Source organism: Trachypithecus francoisi, unplaced genomic scaffold (genome assembly GCF_009764315.1).
Source record: "Trachypithecus francoisi isolate TF-2019V2 unplaced genomic scaffold, Tfra_2.0 Lachesis_group0, whole genome shotgun sequence".
In the NCBI taxonomy this organism is placed as follows: Eukaryota; Metazoa; Chordata; class Mammalia; order Primates; family Cercopithecidae; genus Trachypithecus; species Trachypithecus francoisi.
In genome coordinates this window covers 193132136-193152939 of record NW_022681453.1, presented here as the reverse complement: position 1 = coordinate 193152939, position 20804 = coordinate 193132136, and the positions used below count along the sequence as shown (strand labels likewise).

Genomic DNA, 20804 nt, shown 5'->3' with positions numbered 1-20804 from the left:
CTAGTGCTGGGTCTATAGTGATACACCAAACTGACTTATTCCTTACCAGAAGCATCACAAAGAGATGGTTTGGGTGGGGATGGGGGATTTTTTTTTTTTTTTTCTGAGAGCTGAGATCTCACTATGTTGCCCAGGCTGGAGTGCAGTGCCACAATCATAGCTCACTGTAGACTCAAACTCCTGGGCTTAGGCAATCCTAGAAATCCTCCCACCTCAGCCTCCCAAGTAGCTGGGACTATAGGCACCTGCCACTGTGCCCAGGTGAGAAGGATATTTTATGCACCCCTTTCCCATAATCCCAAAAGTCCTTCTCATATTTACAAAAATAAACAACCATTACTTTTTCAATCTTACATGAGTATCATGCAATCACAGCCTTGAGATAAATATAACAACAACACAATAAAAATACTATAAATAAAAATGTATTTGCATAGCATTCACATTGTATTATAAGTAATCAAGTGATGATTTAAAGTATAGATGATGGGTTGTCATGGCTCATGCCAGTAATCCCAGCAGTTTGGGAGGCTGAAACAGGTGGATCACCTGAGGTCAGTAGTTTAAGACCAGCCTGGCCAACATGGTGAAACCCTGTCTCTACTAAAAATACAAAAAATTAGCCGGGCGTGGTGGCGGGCACCTGTAATCCCAGCTACTCAGGAGGCTGAAGCAGGAGAAATGCTTGAACCCGGGAGGCGGAGGTTGCACTGAGCCGAGATCATGCCATTGCACTCCAGCCTGGGTGACCGAATAAGACTCTGTCTCAAAAAAAAAAAAAAAAAAGTACACGGGAGGATGTATATAGTTATATGCAAATACTATACCCTTTAATCCAAGAAACTTGAGTATTTTTGGCTTTTGGTATCCACAGAGGTTCTGAAACCAATTCCCTGTGGATATCGAGGGACAAATGTATGTGGATTTAAGCCCCAAGTTCAACTTATAAGTTAGTCAGGCAAGAAAAAAAAGGGAAGGGTAAGAACAGATGGTACAAAGACCCTGAGGCAGGAAAGAGGTTGGTGCATCTGAGGAATTGAAAGAAGGCCTAGTGGAGTTGGAGTAACTTGGGGAAGGGGTCTGCGGTGAGAAGACAGGGAGGGCAGAGGACTGCCAGTGAAGGGGGAAGTGGTGGGCAGGTCACATCCTGCACTGGACTTTGTGGACCCAAGAAGTTCATCTAGTATTCTAAGTGAGATGGGAAGCAAGTGAACGCTTTTATCAGTAGTTCTGCTTGAAGTCACATAAACTAATACTCTGGCTGCTGTGCAAGAATGTACTGAAGGTGGGCAAGAGTAAAAGCAGAGGAACCCGCTGGGAGCGAATGCACTAGTGCCAGGTGAGAGATGGAGGTGGCATGTCAGGTGAGAGATGGAGGAGGCATGCGTTATTCTAGTGGCAGTGGAACTGGGAGCGAATGCACTAGTGCCAGGTGAAAGATGGAGGTGGCATGCCAGGTGAGAGATGAAGGAGGCATGCGTTATTCTAGTGGCAGTGGAACTGGGAGCGAATGCACTAGTGCTAGGTGAAAGATGGAGGGGTCATGCGTTATTCTAGCGGCAGTGAAGATGGGGGAAGGATTTGAAATGGACTTGGTGTTGGATTGGAGGGATGGGGAAGGATTTGAAATGGACTTGGTGTTGGATTGGATGGGCGGGGAAGGATTTGAAATGGACTTGGTGTTGGATTGGATGGGCGGGGAAGGATTTGAAATGGGCTTGGTGTTGGATTGGATGGGCGGGGAAGGATTTGAAATGGGCTTGGTGTTGGATTGGATGGGCGGGGAAGGATTTGAAATGGGCTTGGTGTTGGATTGGATGGGCGGGGAAGGATTTGAAATGGGCTTGGTGTTGGATTGGATGGGGGGGAAGGATTTGAAATGGGCTTGGTGTTGGATTGGATGGGCGGGGAAGATTTGAAATGGGCTTGGTGTTGATTGGATGGGCGGGGAAGGATTTGAAATGGCTTGGTGTTGGATTGGATGGGCGGGGAGGATTTGAAATGGGCTTGTGTTGGATTGGATGGGGGGGAAGGATTTGAAATGGGCTTGGTGTTGGATTGGATGGGCGGGGAAGGCTTTGAAATGGGCTTGGTGTTGGATTGGATGGGCGGGGAAGGCTTTGAAATGGGCTTGGTGTTGGATTGGATGGGTGGGGAAGGATTTGAAATGGACTTGGTGTTGGACTGGATGGGTGGGGAAGGATTTGAAATGGACTTGGTGTTGGATTGGATGGGTGGGGAAGGAGAAGGACGTGTAAAGAATGACTCCCAGGTTTTGGGCTTCAGCAGTTGTTTGGGAAGGAGCATCTTTGCTAAGGTCAGGAGGCCCAGGAGAGGAGCTGGTTTGGGGAAGAAAGGCAGGAGTTGAGTTTGGGATAAGTGAACTTATCTGGCACCGGTGAAACACCGTGTGAAAACGACAGGGAGAAATGGCCACGGGACTCTGAGGAGAGGCCTGGGCTGCAGGCATATGGTTGACAGTTCTGTTTTTTGTTTTTGTTTTTGGTTTTTTTTTGAGATAGAGTCTTGCTCTGTCAACAAGGCTAGAGTGCAATGGTGCCATCTCAGCTCACTGCAGCCTCTGCCTCCTAGGTTCAAGTGATTCTCCTGCCTCAGCCTCCCAAGCAGCTGGGATTACAGGCGCACACCACCACGTCCAGCTAATTTTTGTATGTTTAGTGGAGATGGGGTTTCACCATGTTGGCCAGGCTAGTCTCAAACTCCCGACCTCAGGTGATCCGCCCGCCTCGGCCTCCCAAGGTGCTGGGATTAAAGGTGTGAGCCACCGCGCCCAGCCTCAGTTGACAGTTATTAATGTATATGCAGATGACAGCCATAGCCACGGCAGATGAGGCCATCAGGGAAGAGCATGTGGTTCAGTCCTCTTATCTTTTTTGGGGGACCCAGACACCTCTGGGAAGCTGCTAAAAGCTCCACTTCTTCCTTTAAAAGTATTTGCATCCAAGTTTAAGGAGCTTATAGATCCTTCTGAAGCCCGTCCACAACTCTTGTATGGTCAAGAGATGTCAAATTAAAAACAAACAAACAAACAAAAAACAACAAACCTTGTGTAGACACAGGAATGGGTCCTAGGTTAAGCCCTGGGGAATAGCAACATTTAGAGACAGGATACAGGAAGCACCTGGGGAGGCTGAGACAGAGTAGACAGAGAGAAACAGGGAGGAGGAATTCCAAAATAGGTATGTTATCAAAACGAACAGCAAAGTGTCTCAAGAGTAGGAGACACATGCTGCTGAGAGAACTAGAAAGACAAGGCCTGCAAAGTGTCCTCCGGAGTTGGCAACAGTCATATTCCGGGGAGGCCTAGCCCCAGGAGTTGGCCTAACAGTGGTCATTTTCGTGGAGAGCTAGCTCTGTTAGGAGGAGGCTTTGCCCCTCTGGAGTGGGAAGAGACCCTGGGGCCGATGTACGATGATGGGCAGATTTGCGGGCAGGAAGTTGAGGATGTTGCCTCTTGATGGCTTAGCGTGGAATCCTGAATTTAAGGTGCAGATTCACAAATGGATGCTACCAAGGGAGGCAGAGGCTTTACTTACCTTCCTGCGATAATTGAGAGGGTTCACTCTTCTGAAACCAAGGTAGTAGAGAGATTCCAGAAGGTGAGCGCCATCGCAAGGTGGTATATATAGCAGAAAGAACCAGAGAGATAAGGCCTGAGGAATGCTTGCAAGGTTTGGCAAAATGAAAGTCATGAGTTACTCTTGCCTGAGCAGGGTGAAGAAGGGTCAGAGTCGGGGAGGAAAAGCCAGAATGCCAAGCCTTGAGAAATGAGGAAGCAGAGGCAGCCAGGGAAGACCACTGTTTGAGGTCCGCATGCAACACTTGGAAGCTAGTTCGAGGGGGCACTTCAGGAGGAGGTTGGCTTGATAATTTTGTTTTTAGGACTTGGAGAGGCCAGCCTGTTTAAAGGCTGAGACGAAACAGCCAGGCAAGGAAGCCGGGGAGGTGGGGGAGGATTTTAGGGCCTGACCACACCCAGATCGCTTTCTTGCGGTTTGCCCAACACTACCACACCCCTTATCTCATTTAATCATTTCAACACCACGAGGTTTGAAACAAACGGTGAGGTATGAAACAAACGGTGAGGCCAGGGATTGGGAAGAGAAAGCTGTGGCTCCATCTCGGTCCAGCGTGCTGTCCACACCAAGAGGCATGCAGAAATGCCAGCCTCACACCATCTAGGGGACCGGGGTGGCTGTGGCGCTTTCCTGCCCCCGGGAGGTGTTATCAGTGTCGCAGACTCTGGGCGGTGTGCTGCCCCAGGTGAGATGTCATCACGTGCGTGGACCAGGGGTGGCGGCCCTGGTAAGTGTCCAGGGGCTAAGTGCTCCCTGCTCTCCAGGTGTGGTGGACAGGGTCCGCGTGCATGCTGTCCCCTACTCTAAGACGCTGAGGCGGCTGAGTTCTGTAAGTAGCGGCAAGAAGAACAGTCACGGAGCGGGCCGGGCACCAAGGGCTCAGGCCAAGTGGCCCCAGGCGGAAAGATGGCCGCAGGCCGAGGCTGCAGGTGGCCGGGCGCGCTCCCTGCGCGCGTCGCGGAGTGGACGCCGCGAAAATCAAACCCGCGATTTGGAAATCTGGCTGCGGCCCTACCCCGAGATAAGTCTTCTGCGGAGGGAAGTATTTAATTGGCATTCAGGACGGTCGGAAGAGGCGCCTTCCTGTCGGAGGCGAGCCGCGGGCGCGTGGGAGCTTTCTCGTGTGCGCTCCTCCCCGTCCTCCGCCTGCGGGCCGGCGCGCAGAGTCCGTCGTCATATGCGAATGACAGTGTTTTGTTTGTTTTGGCGGGGGCGGGGGTGGCTAAAGGAACGAAAGAGCCTTGCATTGGGAGCTGGGCTCTGGTTTCCTCGCCACCATTCCAGCACAAGCTTCTTCCATGCATGACTCTGGGCAACGTCTGTCTAGTCAGTGAGCCTCAGTTTCCTTATTTATAAAACGGGAGTTTAGACTATGATGTTGTCATAGCCCAAAGGGGATGAAGTGGGATTTGCTGTCCCATTTCATCTCACCAGAAAAGCCGCCCTCCATTAGCCACCCTGGCCTGACACCCGGCGTTTTTGGACGGCCCCCCCTTACCTGCCTCTTTCTTTTGCGCGCTGGAGGGTGGCAAAGGCGATGGGTGGGCGGGGCCTAGGAATCGCCCCGCCCCTTCCCCGCCTCCTGACGTCGCCCGCGCCCCTCCGTCCTCCGCCCTCCGCGCGGGGAATGAAGCCACCACGTGACCTCACATCCGGCGCGGGAGTCCTGAGCCCGCGCGCGCTCCCCCGCCTGCCCGCCGGCTCTCTCCGCAGCGTGATCGGGCGCCGCCGCGGAGGGGAGGGGGGTTCGCTACGTCGCTGGCGGCGGGGGGCCGTTTCGGAGTGCAGACCGCCCCCCTCCCCTGCCCACCTCCCGCCGCCCTCCCTTGTTCTCGCCCTGCCCGGCTGCACGCCGCCGCCGCGGGCGCGGAGGAGGAGGAGAGCGCGGAGGTCCCAGGGCCGGCCCGGCCCCGCCGCGGCGCCTCCTTCCCTCACCCTGAGCCGCAGCGCGCGGCGCCGGCCGAGGGCAATGGGGCTGGGCTGAGGCGAGGCGGCGGCGGCGGCGACAGCGGCGGCCGGGTCCCCCGCGGCCCCTGGGGCTGGTCCGGTCGCGAGGGAGGCCGCGGAGGAGGCGGCGCGGCGGCGGCCAGTGAGCGGCCCCGGTGAGCGGGGCGAGGGGCGGGTGGGCGGCGGCCACGGGGGAAGTCGAGGAGGCGAATGGTGGTGTCGGGGCGGCGGGTACCGGGCGAGGTCGCAGCCAGCCTTCTCGGGCCGGAGTTGGGCATCGCGGGGACTTGGAGTGTCGGGGACAGGTGAGGCCAGGGCAGGAGCCCACGCGGTGGGCGAAGGCCTGGGGGGACGCGCCGCCTGCCGGGGCGAGCGTGGGGGCCGGGCGCGGGCTGGTTGGTAGTCAGCCCTTCGGCAAGTCCTGGGGGAGGTGGAGGTCCTGCGGGCGGAGGCGGTAGGGGTGCTGGCAGGGCCCTCGATGGGTCTGTGCGGGACCCTAGCTCGTCCTCAGCCGTGGAGTATGGAGCTGCTTGCCATCTCCGCATTTTACAAATAAAATGAGTGAGTCCCGTGGGGGAAAAGTGCCTCCGGACTTCCCTGAGGCCTCCCGTTCGGACTCTGTGGCAGTGCGGACTAGAAAAACCCAGGGCCCTTTCCCCAGCAGTGTTCTCGTGGCTACTCTCGTTATGGCCTGTCTCTCCATTCCCTTCACAAAGTCAGGTACTGGTGGAAGTATGACCTCTAGCTTTTTGGGGAGGTGAGGGATAGGGATGAAGGGGAGAGAATCGGGTTGGGATTGGCAGGAACTCAGCTGGGGGCTTCCCGGTTTGGAAAAAAGCTTTGTGACAGGTGTTTGTTGTCCCCTCTTCCCATAGATCTGACAGACATCCCTGAATCTTGGTGTTTGGACATAGAAGGTATGAATCACATAATTAACCGCTTTTAATCATCGGTGTCTTAGAGCTATATTTAGTGGTTATATTAGTGCAAAATGAATGGGTATGGAGTCGTACCCCTAGACACAGACTTGTGCTCCTCTACACTATTCTAACTAAATGAATAGCACATACCTGGGTATGTCTTGGCTATTTTAGATCTATGAGGCAGGAAGTTAGAATTTAAAGAATCTCAGAAATGCGGGGACTTGAAAAATTATTGCAAAATAAAGCCTTTTAAAAGTTTCGTTGCTGAAATGAAAGTGTTTCCATTTGGTTTCTTTGAAGGGTGAGTACATCATGAACAGTGCTCTAGCTTTGCTTAGAACTCAGCCTCTTTACCAAGGCACGTGTATTAATGTTGTTTCGCTGGAATCTGTGGCATTCTTTTCGCTAGAGGTTTGTTGCTTTGCTGAATAGACTGCAGTTGCCAAAAATCAATGTATGTGGGCATCTCATGCTGGTTTGCAACCCCCTTTAAGGCAAATCAGTGCTTGGAAGTTGTTCGAAATAGTAAACCTATTAGTAATGATTGTTGTAGAACATAACTTTTGCTACTATCTTTGATTTGCATTATCGTACTATTAGATCAGGCAGAGAGTGAAATAGTTAAGTGAGATTTTTGAGCCTTGTTAGAACAACAGTGCCTGGCTTTGGTCAGGGGATTGGGTGGGAAAAGTGACACTATTTGGTTGCTTTAAATTTTTTTTTGTTTTTTGAGATGGCATTTTGCTCTGTTACCCAGGCTGGCGTGCAGTGGTGTGAACTCAGCTCACTGTAACCTCTGCCTCCTGGGTTCAAGCGATTCTCCTGCCACAGCCTCCCAAGTAGCTGGGATTACAGGTGTGTGCCACCACACCCAGCTAATTTTTTGTATTTTTGGTAGAAACAGGGTTTCACCATGTTGGCCAGGCTGGTCTCAAACTACTGACTTCTGGTGATCCTCCTGCCTAGGCCTCCCAAAGTGCTGGTGTTACAGGCGTGAGCCACCGAGCTTGGTGGTTGCTTTAATTTAAAAGTGGTACAGTTAAATACAAAATATTAAGTAGCAGTTGATCTTGAAAGTAAAATTGACGAGCTTCAAGTTGATGCAGTGCTCAGATTGTTGTAGGAAGGCCCATTCCTCCTTCCTTCCTTCCCCTCTTCTTCTCTTTTCTTTTGCTTCCTTTCTTTCCTTTTCGTTTTTTTCTCTCTGTCTCTTTCTTTCCTTTTTTCTGATGGGGTCTCACTCTGTTACCCAGGCTCGAGTGCAGTGGTACGTGCAGTGGTACGATCCTGGCTCACTGCAGCCTTACCTCTCAGGCTCAAGTGATCCTCCTGCCAGCTTCCCAAGTAGGTGGGACTACAAGCGCAAGCCACCATGCCCAGCTCGTTTTTTAAATTTTTTGTAGAGATGGGTTCTCGCTTTGTTGCTGGGGCTGATGTTGAGCTCTTAGTCTCAAGTGATTCTCCCGTCTTGGCCTCCTAAAGTGCTGGGATTATAGGCATGAGCCACCATACCTGCCCTAGGGGACATTTTGTTCAGGTCACCTGAGTAAGCTTTTTAGAGGGACCTTTGGTAATTAAAATTCTGATTTACAACTGGTTTCAGATAAATAGGATAAATTCCTACATAGGTAGGAAACTAGTTTCATGGAATTTGGAACAAAACTCTGTATACCTGAAAGTCTAAACGGTGTCTTATGAGGAGTTTTCTAAACGGTATTTTATGAGATATTAGAGCTAAAATACTTCTGGTTTCGTTAGATCTTTTTTTTTTCTGGAGATGGAGTCTTGCTCTGTCACCCAGACTGTAGTGCAATGGCGTGATCTCAGCTCACAGTACCCCCCGCCTCCCGGGTACAGGCGATTCTCATGCCTCAGCCTCCCGAGTAGCTGGGATTACAGGCACCCACTATCCTGCCCGGCTAATTTTTGTATTTTTAGTAGAGACAGGATTTCACCATATTGGCCAGGCTAGCCTTGAACTCCTGACCTCAGGTGATTCACCCACCTCGGCCTCCCAAAGTGCTGGAATTACAGGTGTGAGCCACTGCGCCCGGCCTGGTTTAGTTAGATCTTGATAGTTACCTCATTTAGGTAATAGCAGTTTCCCATCTATGTCATATGTTAAGTGTGGATTCTTGTGTGGATAGGAAGTGTATATTGGCAACTATAGCATGTTGTAGTGGAAAGAGCATGGACTTGGAAATCAGACCGGAGTTTGACTTCTGATTTTCTTAACTAGCAATTCGAGTTTGACCAATGCTAATAGTTATTGAATGAGCTTACTTATAGTAGGCTCTGAATTAAACACCTTACATGAATTATTTCACTTCAACTCCATTTTATAGATGAGGAAACTGAGGTTCAGAGATGTTATGTTGCCTAGTCACGTACAACTAACCTCTAAACCCAGAGACAGAAACCTTTATGTTAAGCACATTAACATGGAGCTAGGTTTCTGTCTGTCTTCAAAGTCGCCTATACTGTAAGTTGCTTAACTTCTTTCATTTTTTTTCTTTTTTATTAACAAAGAAGAATACTGATACCTGAAAGCGTTGAGGATTAGTTGAGACCATATGTAAAGAAAGGAGCACTCTTCCTGGCACATAATGGTTTCTTTCCTTCTTCCGTTCCATATACTGAATCAGACTATGCTTGCATAACGCAGTGGTTTTGTAACTACTGTGAATATGAGGTTTTAGAATATGAATATGCTTTATTCCTAAGATAAATAGTAATCTTAGGAGACAGGCACTAGATCATATTACTATAGATATACAACCTACTCAGTGGTCAAACTCATGAGAATGAGCAGTGATGGGGACACCCTGTGGAACTTTGTCTTTATTCTGTCTTTTTTCTCAGTCTGAGTGATGGTGGAAATAAGAACTTCATACTTGTGAATGACAGCAAAGTGGATTATAATTTCGAAAATCTTGAAGACAGAAATAGGATTTCAAAATGAGCTTGATAATGTGGTTTATCCAAAGTGGATTCTGTATGCTGTATATTTGGTGACCTAAACTAACTATGTAAGTATCAAGTGGGAGACCTTATATTTGAATGGATGATAAATGGAATAGGAGTTGGCAGCTTATCACCTATCAAAGAAAACAGTTAAAACATGTCACAGTTGTGTGCTAAAAGAAGGTGATCTAGTGTCTGATACCTGTTAAGATGTCATTTCTGATGTATCACCAGAATCTTAGTGATGAAATGTATTCTGAATATGCCGTATCTCATCTGGATCCAAGAGGTAGCTGATGGGATTTAGCCTTGGTTTTGGAACATAGTTTTTGTGAAAATGAAGCTAATTTGCCTGTGGAGAGAGTAAATCTGTAGTCATCAAAACCATGTTGAGTTTTTTTTGATACAGGGTCTTGCTCTGTCTCCCAGGCTGGAGTGCAGTGGTTCTGTCGTGGCTCACTGCAGCCTTGACCTTCTGGGCTCAAGCAGTCCTCCCACCTCAGCTTCCAGGGTACCTGGGACCACAGGTGTGTACCAGCACACCCAGCTTTCTTTTTTTTTTTTGTAGAGGTGGATTTTCACCATATTGCGCAGGCTGGTCTCAAACTCCTCAACTCAAGCAGTTCGCCTGCCTTGGCCTCCCAGAGTGTTAGGGTTACAAGCATTAATCACTACAACCCATCCTTTTTTTTTTTTTTCCTAGAGAAAGAGTCTTGCTCTGTCACTCAGGCTAGAGTGTAGTGCGCCATGCGCACTGCAGCCTCAACTTCCTGGCCTCAGGCAACCCACCTGCTGGGACAACAGGTGTGTGCCATCGTGTCTGGCTAATTAAAAAAAAAAATTTTTTTTTCTTTTTTTAAACAGAGTCTCGTACTGTCGTCCAGGCTGGAGCGCAGTGGCAAGATCTCTGCTCACTGCAACCTCCACCTCCCGGGTTCAAGCAATTCTGCTGCCTCAGCTTCCCGAGTAGCTGGAATTACAGGTGCCCACTACCATGCCTGGCTAATTTTTTGTATCTTTAGTGGAGACAGGGTTTCACCATGTTGGCCAGTCTGGTCTTGAACTCCTGACCTTCGTGATCCGCCCGCCTCGGCCTTCCAGAGTGCTGGGATTACAGGTGTGAGCCACCACGCCCGGCCTTTAAAATTTTTTTGTAGAGGCCCGGCGCGGTGGCTCAAGTCTGTAATCCCAGCACTTTGGGAGGCCGAGACGGGCGGATCACGAGGTCAGCAGATCGAGATCATCCTGGCTAACACGGTGAAACCCCGTCTCTACTAAAAACTACAAAAAAGTAGCCGGGTGACGTGGCGGCGCCTGTAGTCCCAGCTATCCGGGAAGCTGAGGCAGGAGAATGGCGTGAACCCGGGAGATGGAGCTTGCAGTGAGCTGAGATCCGGCCACAGCACTCCAGCCTGGGTGACAGAGCCAGACTCCGTCTCAAAAAAAAAAAAAAAAATTTTTGTAGAGATGAGTATCTCAGTTTGTTGCCCAGGCTTGTCTCAGAACTCCTGGCCTCAAGCGATCCTCATGCCTCAGCCTCCCAAAGTGTTGGAATTACAGACATGAGGCACCTCGCCCAGCCAAAACCGTGTTCTAATTAACCTCTTACGTTCAGGTAGCATGCAAGAAGCAAGGAGATTGTTAGGTTCTTGTTTGAGTTTTGTCGATCATCATATTTTGAGAGTAGAGAAATAAAGAGAGGTTCAGATTTCTGGCACATAATTTTGATTAAGATTTAGGTTTAAAAAAATGAAAAAGTTCTGGGCTCAAACTAGTCTGTAGAAAAGTAGATATTTGTAAGATAGAAGAAGGTCCTGAAGGTAATCAGTTATCACTACATAATTAGTGATTGTAAAAGGAGTTAAAACCATTTGTGTTAGTAGGTTATGCACAGTGACTCGTCTCAGTGCTTTGGGAGGCCAAGGCAGGAGTATGGCTTGAGGGCAGGAGTTTGAGACCAGCCTGAGTGACAAAGCGAGACTTTGTCTTAAAACAGAACCAAAAATAATTTGTATTAGTAGGGTAAAAAATAGAGGTAAAATGAGATGACATGAGTAAATGGTAATTGGAAAAAATGATCACTGTTATGATAGTTTAAAAAATGACTTAATGGGCTGGGCGCGGTGGCTCATGCCTGTAATCCCAGCACTTTTGGAGGCCTAGGTGGGCGGATCACAAGGTCAGGAGATCGAGACCACGGTGAAACCTCGTCTCTACTAAATATACAAAAAATTAGCTGGGCGTGGTGGCGGGCGCCTGTAGTCCCAGCCACTCAGGAGGCTAAGGCAGGAGAATGGGCGTGAACCTGGGAGGCGGAGCTTGCAGTGAACCGAGATCGTGCCACTGCACTCCAGCTGGGGCAACAGAGCAAGACTCTGTCTCAAAAAAAAAAAAAATGACTTAATGGTAATCAGTAAGAAGGGAGAAAAATGGAATAAAGGAGAGAACTGTCCAAATAAATTTCTGATACTGAGGAAAGTTGTTTGAGGATGGGGATTGCTGAAAAGTTTCCATAAAACGGTTCTCTAGAGGGAACTATGCCAATACCATATCTGTTAACATCTTAGACCCGCAGGGCCGTATTGGAGCCTTTGCTGGAGTCTGAGATGGTAGAACATTAACTCAAATAGTAAACGTCAAGACCACGAAATTAATCTGTTAATCAGAATTTTGTCTTTTTTGTTGATTCTTACGCTTACTCCCTGTGGATCTTGGTTTTAAATGATCAATTGACACTCAGAGACTAGTTAGATAAGAAATTAAATCTCCAGAAAAAGTGAGTTAACTATGTAAAGTAGAATTTCCTAGTTACGTGGTCTGGAAATTGCTGATGTCTGTAGAATCTTTCTCAAGTTTTAAGTAAAAATACTTGTAACTGATGTTGGATGGTAAGGTGAAAGATGGTTCTAGCTCAGTGAGTTTTTCTTATTTTTTTCACAAAGGAGTTGAACATTGAAATAAAGAGATGTGAGACTGGAAAATAATGCGGAGAGATCATGGATTATTTAGATTAGTTCCTTTTTACAGAAGAGGAAAGTGAAGTCAGTGACAGCGTAAAGGATGTGGGGTGAGAACCTCAGATCCTTGCTCTACCTGGGGTGTTCCTTTCACCCTTGCTTTAATTTTGTACTTTGTAGTAATGGCACATCTCAAAACTCTGGCATTTTTTTTTTCCAGTGAGAGCCAACTTTTAAGGGTTGCCTTTGCTTGCTTGACAGACTTCTTAAAACAACTATATTTAGTTTGTTTAAAATGAGTCATGGAATTGCTCCCACATACGTGTCTAAGGGTGGCTTCTTTATAGCATCCCTGTGCTGTTTTTTTTTTTTTTCCCCTTTTGTGAAAGAGGATGAAATATATTTTAGTTATTTATTTTGATATAAAAGACAAGTGTTTTAGGTCCTGATTTTTTTCTGATTGATCTAAAGTGAAATAAATAAATTCACTTCACTGAGTAAAGTGAAACCACCGTTCATGGGGCCTTTGGGCCTAAATTCTGAGATAAAAATCCTGTGACGTCAAAATTACTCGTGGAAAAAGTCTTTTAAAAAGGCACCAGTTTGAAAACTGGTTGGAAACTGAGAGTCTGTCTTTGAATTCCAGCTGCCAGTTTTCCTGTAGTTTTATAGAGGTCCCTTTTTGGTGAGCTGGAATCCTCATCAGCTATGTGAGACCTGTTTTGACAGGTGAATGGGTCTTTAGACTGACTGAGCATAGCAGATTTCTAGTCTTCATTTCATGCTCAGTCTGGGACAGGGATATAAAGGAAGGCATACTATCATCATTATTTAAATTATTTTTCTCTGTTGCTTCTCCCCAGAGTATAAGTAGTTGAACTGGTTTAATTAAGTGCATATATGATATGACCCCACAGTGTGAATAATGGAGAAATAACTTAGGTATTTATGAACGTCTGCTATCTCCCTAAGGTTATGCCACAAAAAGATCTAGTATAATTAAAAGGCTAGGTAATAAAGTTGAGAATATTAGGGGATTATTGGTACTTTCTATCATTCTGAGGGGATACTCAACTACTGAGTGTTTTTTTTTTTTTTTTTTTTAAAGAATAAACTTTTTCCTTACTGCTAGCAAGATCTGCATTGTTTTAAAGGAGCTATATAAATTGTTAAAGGATTCCACAAAATTTAAAGTATCTGAACTTAAATATTACTCTGGGGATAGCACAGTAAGAAAATGTGAGTGTGTAAAAACATGATGGTGGCTAAAAACTGAACAGTCTCATGTCCTGGGAGAGGGCATGGTGTATTGGATAAAAATGTGGGCTTCACAGCCATAGTGATTTTGAATTACAGCTCTGTCACATACCAGTCTTGTAGTCCGGATTAAGTAAGTCACTGAACCTCTGTGAGCTTTTTTATTTGCCAGATAGAGGTGATAAAGGGTACCTTAGAGAATTGTAAGGATACGAATCTGAGTGAAGGGTAACTTATTATTTGTTAGCTTAGTAACATTGAAGATATTCAAAACAAGTCAGATGTGTGTGGGGGATGTGATTGATGATTGCTTTTTGGTTTTTTGTTAACTGGAAAAGCAGGCAATAATGTTGTATTCAGGCTTTTTATGTCGAAAACACTCCGTGATTTTTTATCTTTAGTTGCAACATCCTCAAAAGCTCAAGATGTTACCCTCATGTATCTCCCATATACATTTTATGTATATTTTAGTTTTTCACTTTGTGTCTCTGGTATGTTTGCAGTCTGCTTTCTCTCCCATCTTCTGTGTTACTGTTACCCGGTGTCTCTATCTCTGACCACATTATAAAATTTAAATCTATCTGTAATTATGTTTATTTTATAGGACTTCATATGCCTTATTTTCATTTAAAAATTCTGATTAGTCAAATATTTCTACTTTTTTTTAAAGAAGACTTTGAATTATATTTCAATTTTGTGACCTTTAGATTTCTTTAAACATGGAATCCTAGTCACTTGTTCCTTATATAAAGATTTTTCATTCATGTCTAGATCATGCCTTAGCTTCTTAAGCCACCAGTTTTCTAAGCTTATTTACAATTTTCATCTGTAGTTTCCTTGTTTCTCCTTTTTTTAATGTTTATGTTTCTTATTTTCCTAAGCACAAAAGATAGAAACCTATTGAATGCTAATTATAATAAGTAGATTAGTATACTAAGTAAAATGTAAAGTACAACAGGCAAATGACATAATTTTGTCTGTAGCACTTACTTATTTTTTTTTTTTTTTTTTTTTTTTTTTGAGGCGGAGTCTCGCTCTGTCGCCCAGGCTGGAGTGCAGTGGCGCAATCTCGGCTCACTGCAAGCTCCGCCTCCCGGGTTCACGCCATTCTCCTGCCTCAGCCTCCCAAGTAGCTGGGACTACAGGCGCCCGCCACCTCGCCCGGCTAGTTTTTTGTATTTTTAGTAGAGACGGGGTTTCACCATGTTAGCCAGGATGGTCTCGATCTCCTGACCTCGTGATCCGCCCGTCTCGGCCTCCCAAAGTGCTGGGATTACAGGCTTGAGCCACCGCGCCCGGCCTGGCACTTACTTATTTGAAAGACTAGACTAACCTAGCAAACTCTTAGTTGAAATATTTAATGGGTCTTTTTGATATGAAAATGTACTTTTCATAGTTGTCAGCACTGCCTTAGAGTTCATTGAAGAATAATTTTAAGCTAACCCATGGTTTTCTGTTCAGTGTTTGGTGAAAATAATAGAATAAACTCCTTAATTTAGTCAGATTCAGAAGCATCTTAAAGAGTACCACCTCCCCCAATCCTTTCTCATCTCTGGTGCAGCCCATAGTGAATCACCATTCTTCATGTTCCCTTAATAGTTGTGGCAATGATAAGTTATTGTACTGCATAAGAGTTGTGATTTTATAGGTAGCAAGGAATGGGACTTGGTTAGGGCCTCTTGGTTACGCCCTTAGGACTGAGTTGATACATCTCACTATTCAATAGTGTTTTAGTTCGTGTACATGCCAAACACAGGGCTGGATGCTGGGGAGACATCGGTGAATGAGTTCTGCTCTGTCACACATACACACTCCAGCAGGTGAACACTGTGCTGTCGCACTGCACAAGTCCAGAGGATACCATTCACGTTGTATTCTTTAGGAATGTGGCTCCTTGGCCTGGCCTAGGATCTCTTTCAGGTGAGAAAAGTTCAGAATCTCCATCACCTAAAGATAATCTCTATTGTTTATCATGTCTAACAAGACCCTTGATTATAATCCGATCCTGTCCTGTCTTTCTAAACTTCCATTTGTAGTTATTCCTCAAAGGCCATCACCCTGTGCACCAGTCAGTTTAAATAACTTGTGATCCTGGCATTTTTTAGGATCTCTCACTATAGTACTTCTGCTTATGGTGGTTCCCCTGCTTAGGTTTCATCTCTCTATTTTTTCCCCTCATATTTTTCCTCTTACTGCTTGTTTGCTTGATCAGCTTTACATCCTTCAGGTCTTAGATCAAGGGATAGTTTTTTTTTGAAGTCTTTTCTGTTCTTGGTTCTCCTCTCTTTCTCCCTGCTGCCATTGCTCACCATGTTGTTTGATATTTGTTTGCTTACTTATTTGTCTAGCCTACTAGATGTGATTCCTTAGGGTTAGAAATTTAATCTTGTAAGCTCCAGCATTTAGACCACTAGTTGGTACATGGTAGGCAATACCATTCTAACAAATGACTTTTTATGAAATCAAATTGGCAATAAACCAGAATGATTATTGCTGGAAATGCTAATTTAACATTTACAGATTTATTTGAAATGTTAGGATACTTGACAACATCTTGGTTTTCTGATTTAATTTACTATTTTCTAGTCAAGCAGTAGTTGGGGTTAGATTTCAGGGAACTGCTTGGCTAGAGTGAAGACACTGTTTTAAGTTCATTGGTGAACATGTTGGTGAGAGCTTTCTGTCTGCTGAGGAATTAACCGTAAGTGGTCTCAAACTAAAACAAATACACAGAGGTATTCAACCCAAGAAAATGGATGATCTGTAGGATTGTAGCGCTGGCCCCAGCTCTGTGTCTACCTGTAGCACTCATTGCAGCTAATCTGTAGGAATGAATGAAGTGAAGTGGAAACACTTCTGGGAGGCCCAGTCAGGAAGAGACTCCTAGACTCTTCTGGGCCAGCCTTTCTGCGCGGTAGAGTGTCCACTCCCCATATTCTCTCCATACTTCTTTTAAAATTTTGTTTCTTAGCGATCCATCTTAGGTTAACAGCTATGAGAAGCTGTCACTAATTTATGTATTAACTTCTGAACAGAAGGATCCTGGTTAAGAGGGTTGATCTGAAGAACATAGTGCTGTGGTGGAGGTTGTGTAGAGTTCCATGAGATCACTAAGGGACCTGGGAACACAGGATATTGGGAGAACTGGGAAAGGGGAATAGGGATGAGATGCGGGAGCATGCCAAAGACAAAATTACTTTGTTGTCAAATTTTGCCCGGAAAAAGAAGAGGGATTCAACCCCTCCTTCGCCCAGTCTTGCCCTGTCTTCTTTATTCAGCTGCACTGCTGGATGCTTGCCTGGTTCCCAGCCTTTGAGGTTTTTAGTCTGTAAGTTCAATATTGTTGGACAAGTGCTCTGATACCTGCAGAGGTGGGAGAAAGGTGGAGGCAGTCCTCTGCTAGGAGGTGGAAGGGACAATCAAAGCTTAGTAGCCTGAGCTGGTCCTGGAAGAGCAAGTAGGAGCTCTTTAGCCAGACTAAGAGAAGGGCATTCTGGGCAGAAGGAATATTCTATATAAAGAATTGGAGTCAGGGAACAGTTACAGAGTGTGTTCTAAATGAGTGACATGGAAGGTTTGTAAGGGGCGAATGATAACCATTGATGAATGGCAGATGGTGTTGACAACTAGGCAGGGCCAGAGTTTGTAGGATCTTACATGTCTTGCAATCAGTTTTGGCTTTGACCTTGAAACCCAGTTGGGGCTCCCTTCCACCGCAGTTCCTCATGGTAGGGAAATACATCATGTTGTGTGTTGTAAGACTTCAAAACCTTGCTAGTGAGAGGCCTGCTTAATATTGTTTAATCTAGTTCAACTTAATTTTTTTGAACAAACAAAAAACTTACTTTAAAGGCACTCTTTTAGCAGTTTGGGAATTGCTACTACCGACAATGGGAAGCTACTGAAATTTTACGGAGAGAGAGAAATGGTCGTATCTGGCTGCATACAGACTTGAGTGAGGGAGATGAGGGCTCAGGACCTGAATCAAGGCAAAGCTGATGGAGATAGGCATGGTGAGGTGGATTTGAGAAGGGTAGTCATGATAAGATGAGTGTCTGGTTGGATATAGAAGGTGTGAGATAGGAAGAGTTCAAAGGTGACTTCTAAATTCCTGGCTTGGCTTTTTAGGCAAGTCATGCTTATTAAAGGAGTAGGGGGAATCGGTGGTGGCTGGGTGGTGGGGCAGATTTTTTGGGAGAAAGATAAAATGAACCTATTGAATTTGAGCTGTCTGCAAACATGTAGTTGAATCTGTGGGTCTGAAGCACATGAGAGATCAGTGCTGAAAATGAATTGGTAGCTGCCATCGAGATAGTCCAGTAGTGCCACCTGGATGAGATTGTTACAAAGAGAAGAGCCTGAGGAATATTAATAATTAAGAAGTGGGCAGAGGAAATGGAGGCTTGGTAACCTGGCTACCCGCCCAGCAACCCAAGCTAGTGTAATGTGAACTGCAGCACAGCAGAGTTGTAGGAGGTAAAATGGGCATTTGTGGGCTATCTTAGGAACCTAGACACTATTTTCCTTATGGAGAAATGTATTTCAAACACATTTGGAGCAAGAACTGGTTTTTAAATGAATTTGTTGTTTGAAAGATGGTGCTGCCTACATGTCATTCCTTGATTTGCTGGTGAGGCTTTTTCATGTAAAGTCACCCCATGCTTGACTTTCTGCGGAAAATGAAAAATACTAATCTTGATTAAGTAAAGATGATTTTTTCCTGGTTTTGAAAGACAGTGTTCTGGTAAGTAGATACATAATGCCCATAAAAGTGTTGTGTAAACTAAATATTCCCATACAGATGTCACTATTATGGTTGTTATAGTACCTAAATACATTGATTGTGGGGTGTGTGTGTGTGTGTGTGTGTGTTTTAAATCCTGACTAGTGGTATACAAGACAATTACAAGAGGTTAGAAAGGTAACATTTTTCTGATGGTTGTACCATGAATAAGGTAATTAACTTATTCAATAGTAACTTATATTAGTGTATTTTTGAAATATTTATTGGATGTAAATGTTACGGGCTTTGTATTGTCTGTGCTGAGTTAGCATGGGTGGGTTTCACATTAGACAAAGGACTCAAGTAGAAAAACCCACATTCATGTAACTTAAAGTTGACCCAAGGACCTATGAGTTACAGTTATAGATTTGCAGGATTGTACTTTTTGTACAGAATAACTTCCTAGTGATTTTGTGCTTCTTTGTGGTTGGATTTTCAAATCAGAATCTGGAAGAGTGAAATGTGAGTCATTCCGTAGTATAGATCATGAGGAAAACTAATTTTGCTTTGTTTCAAATTGTAGAGTAATTCTGAAGTGAACCATACAGAAGTAATGAAAAAATTATTTTTGGGTTTGCTATTAATAAGAAAAAACAAACTTTTCTGAGGTTTATATGTATCTCTTTAACACACTGAAGACTTGGAAGTATAACCTCTGGAAAATTTTCTTCTACTCTTCTTTTTTTCTTCCCTACTCTTCCCTATTCCTATACTATTCCCTAGCCTCCTCTTTTTCTCATCCTACCTTTTCCTCTCCACTGTGCTGCTCTATTTCAGCATCTTTCTATGCAGAATGTTACTTGTTGTTTTATTACGCAACTACAGTGTAATCTTTTCAAATACTTTCATTAGTAATTTAAACTCAATACAGTCTTAGCAACAGTGCACATTACTTAGCTGAAATGGTCACAGTCTGAGCAGTGTGGCCAGTTTGAAGCATGAATGTACAGTGACTGCATCACAGCAGTCACTCGCCGGCAGCAGCTGTAAGGTTTCATCTCAGCAGTGTCTTGATTTCAGCTATATGGTAAAATGAGAATTCGTGAATGTTTAAATTTCAAAGACCATCTTTAAATTAATGACTGAAATGTCAGCAGTTACTTGAGATTTTCATTAAAGCATTACAGTTTCAAATGAATAGTTGTTAATTGACATTATAATGGAATACATACATAAATTTACATATTACTCAACAAAATCCTTTACCTTAACTCTGAACTTAAAAGTATAATTTTTAGTTTGGGGAAATTAGGCTCTTTTGTCCGTTTGGTTTGTTTACACAAGCTGTTAATGAAACTCTTGATTTGTCAATTCCTATTATATTAAATACCCATGCCGCACAATTTCTTTTCTGCGTATTTTAACATACTCCGATTTCCAGCAGCTTAGGAGGCCAAGGTGGGAGGATCCCTTGAGCCCAGGTGTTGGAGAGCAGCCTGGCAAGATGAAGAGACCTCATCTTTATGGGGGAATTGGGGGAATTAGTTAGGTGTGGTGGCTCAGGCCCGCAGCCCCTTCCTGCTCAAGGGAACATCCCTTGAGCTCAGGAGTCGAGGTTATGGTCAGCTGTGACGGTCCCACTGTCTTCCAACCTGAGTGACAGAGTGAGACCCCATCTCTTAAAACCCAAAAAACTCTTTTATTTGTTCTAATGTTTTTGCTTTAAATATGTACTATCACCCCCCAAAGGAAAGAAAGCACAAAACTTTTATACTCTACTTGGTAAGTCTAAAGATGCAGAGGAATTTGGAGAAACTGTTAATGGTACCCTCTGCCTTGCAATATGAGATGATGTTAGCAGTTTGGTGTATATCTTACACCTTTCTCTTTGGTCTTTTAAAAACGCATATCCAAAGAGTTATTTGGTTGCTATAAAAATAATGTATTAGACATACTCCTTTTTTCCTGTTTTTATATATTATGTAGATCTGTCTTGGTCTCTACACATAGATTTAACTCATTCTCCTTAATTTCATAAATTATTCATCTGTCCTTCTATTGATGGACGTTCAGGCAGGTTCTAGGATTTTTCCCCATGCTGCTAACAGTGCTGCAGTATATATGTTTTGTACCTGTGTACCTGTATATATATGTCATAGATTTTAAAAACTGGGATTGTTGGATCAAAGTATGTAGGTTTTAAATTTAAATATCTTCTGAGATCAGATGAGACTGGCACGTTCAGAGTGGTATGGCCGTAGACAAAATTTAAATGTCTTGTCAATCGGTTTTTTAAAAAGGTAGTACAGATTCACTCCTAAGACCAATATATAAGGTTGCTCCTTGTCAGATTTTTTTTGTGTGTGTGTGTTTTTTTTTCCCACCAGTTTAATGGGCAAATAATATCTTACAACTTAATTTTGCACTTTAAATA

General features: G+C 44.7%; 1 protein-coding gene across 10 annotated transcripts in view; it reads left to right on the top strand.

The window, feature by feature from the left end:
- The first annotated feature begins 4164 nt into the window (after positions 1 to 4164).
- The window catches only part of ATP13A3 (ATPase 13A3), a 90423-nt gene continuing 73783 nt past the window's right edge, over positions 4165 to 20804 (top strand). For 3 of the 10 annotated variants that reach the window (XM_033213088.1, XM_033213089.1, XM_033213086.1), the window contains exons 1-2: positions 5559 to 5701; positions 6422 to 6463. The gene's annotated coding sequence lies outside the window, so the exon portion shown is untranslated. The other 7 variants (XM_033213081.1, XM_033213082.1, XM_033213080.1 and 4 more) reach the window with 7 other exon arrangements.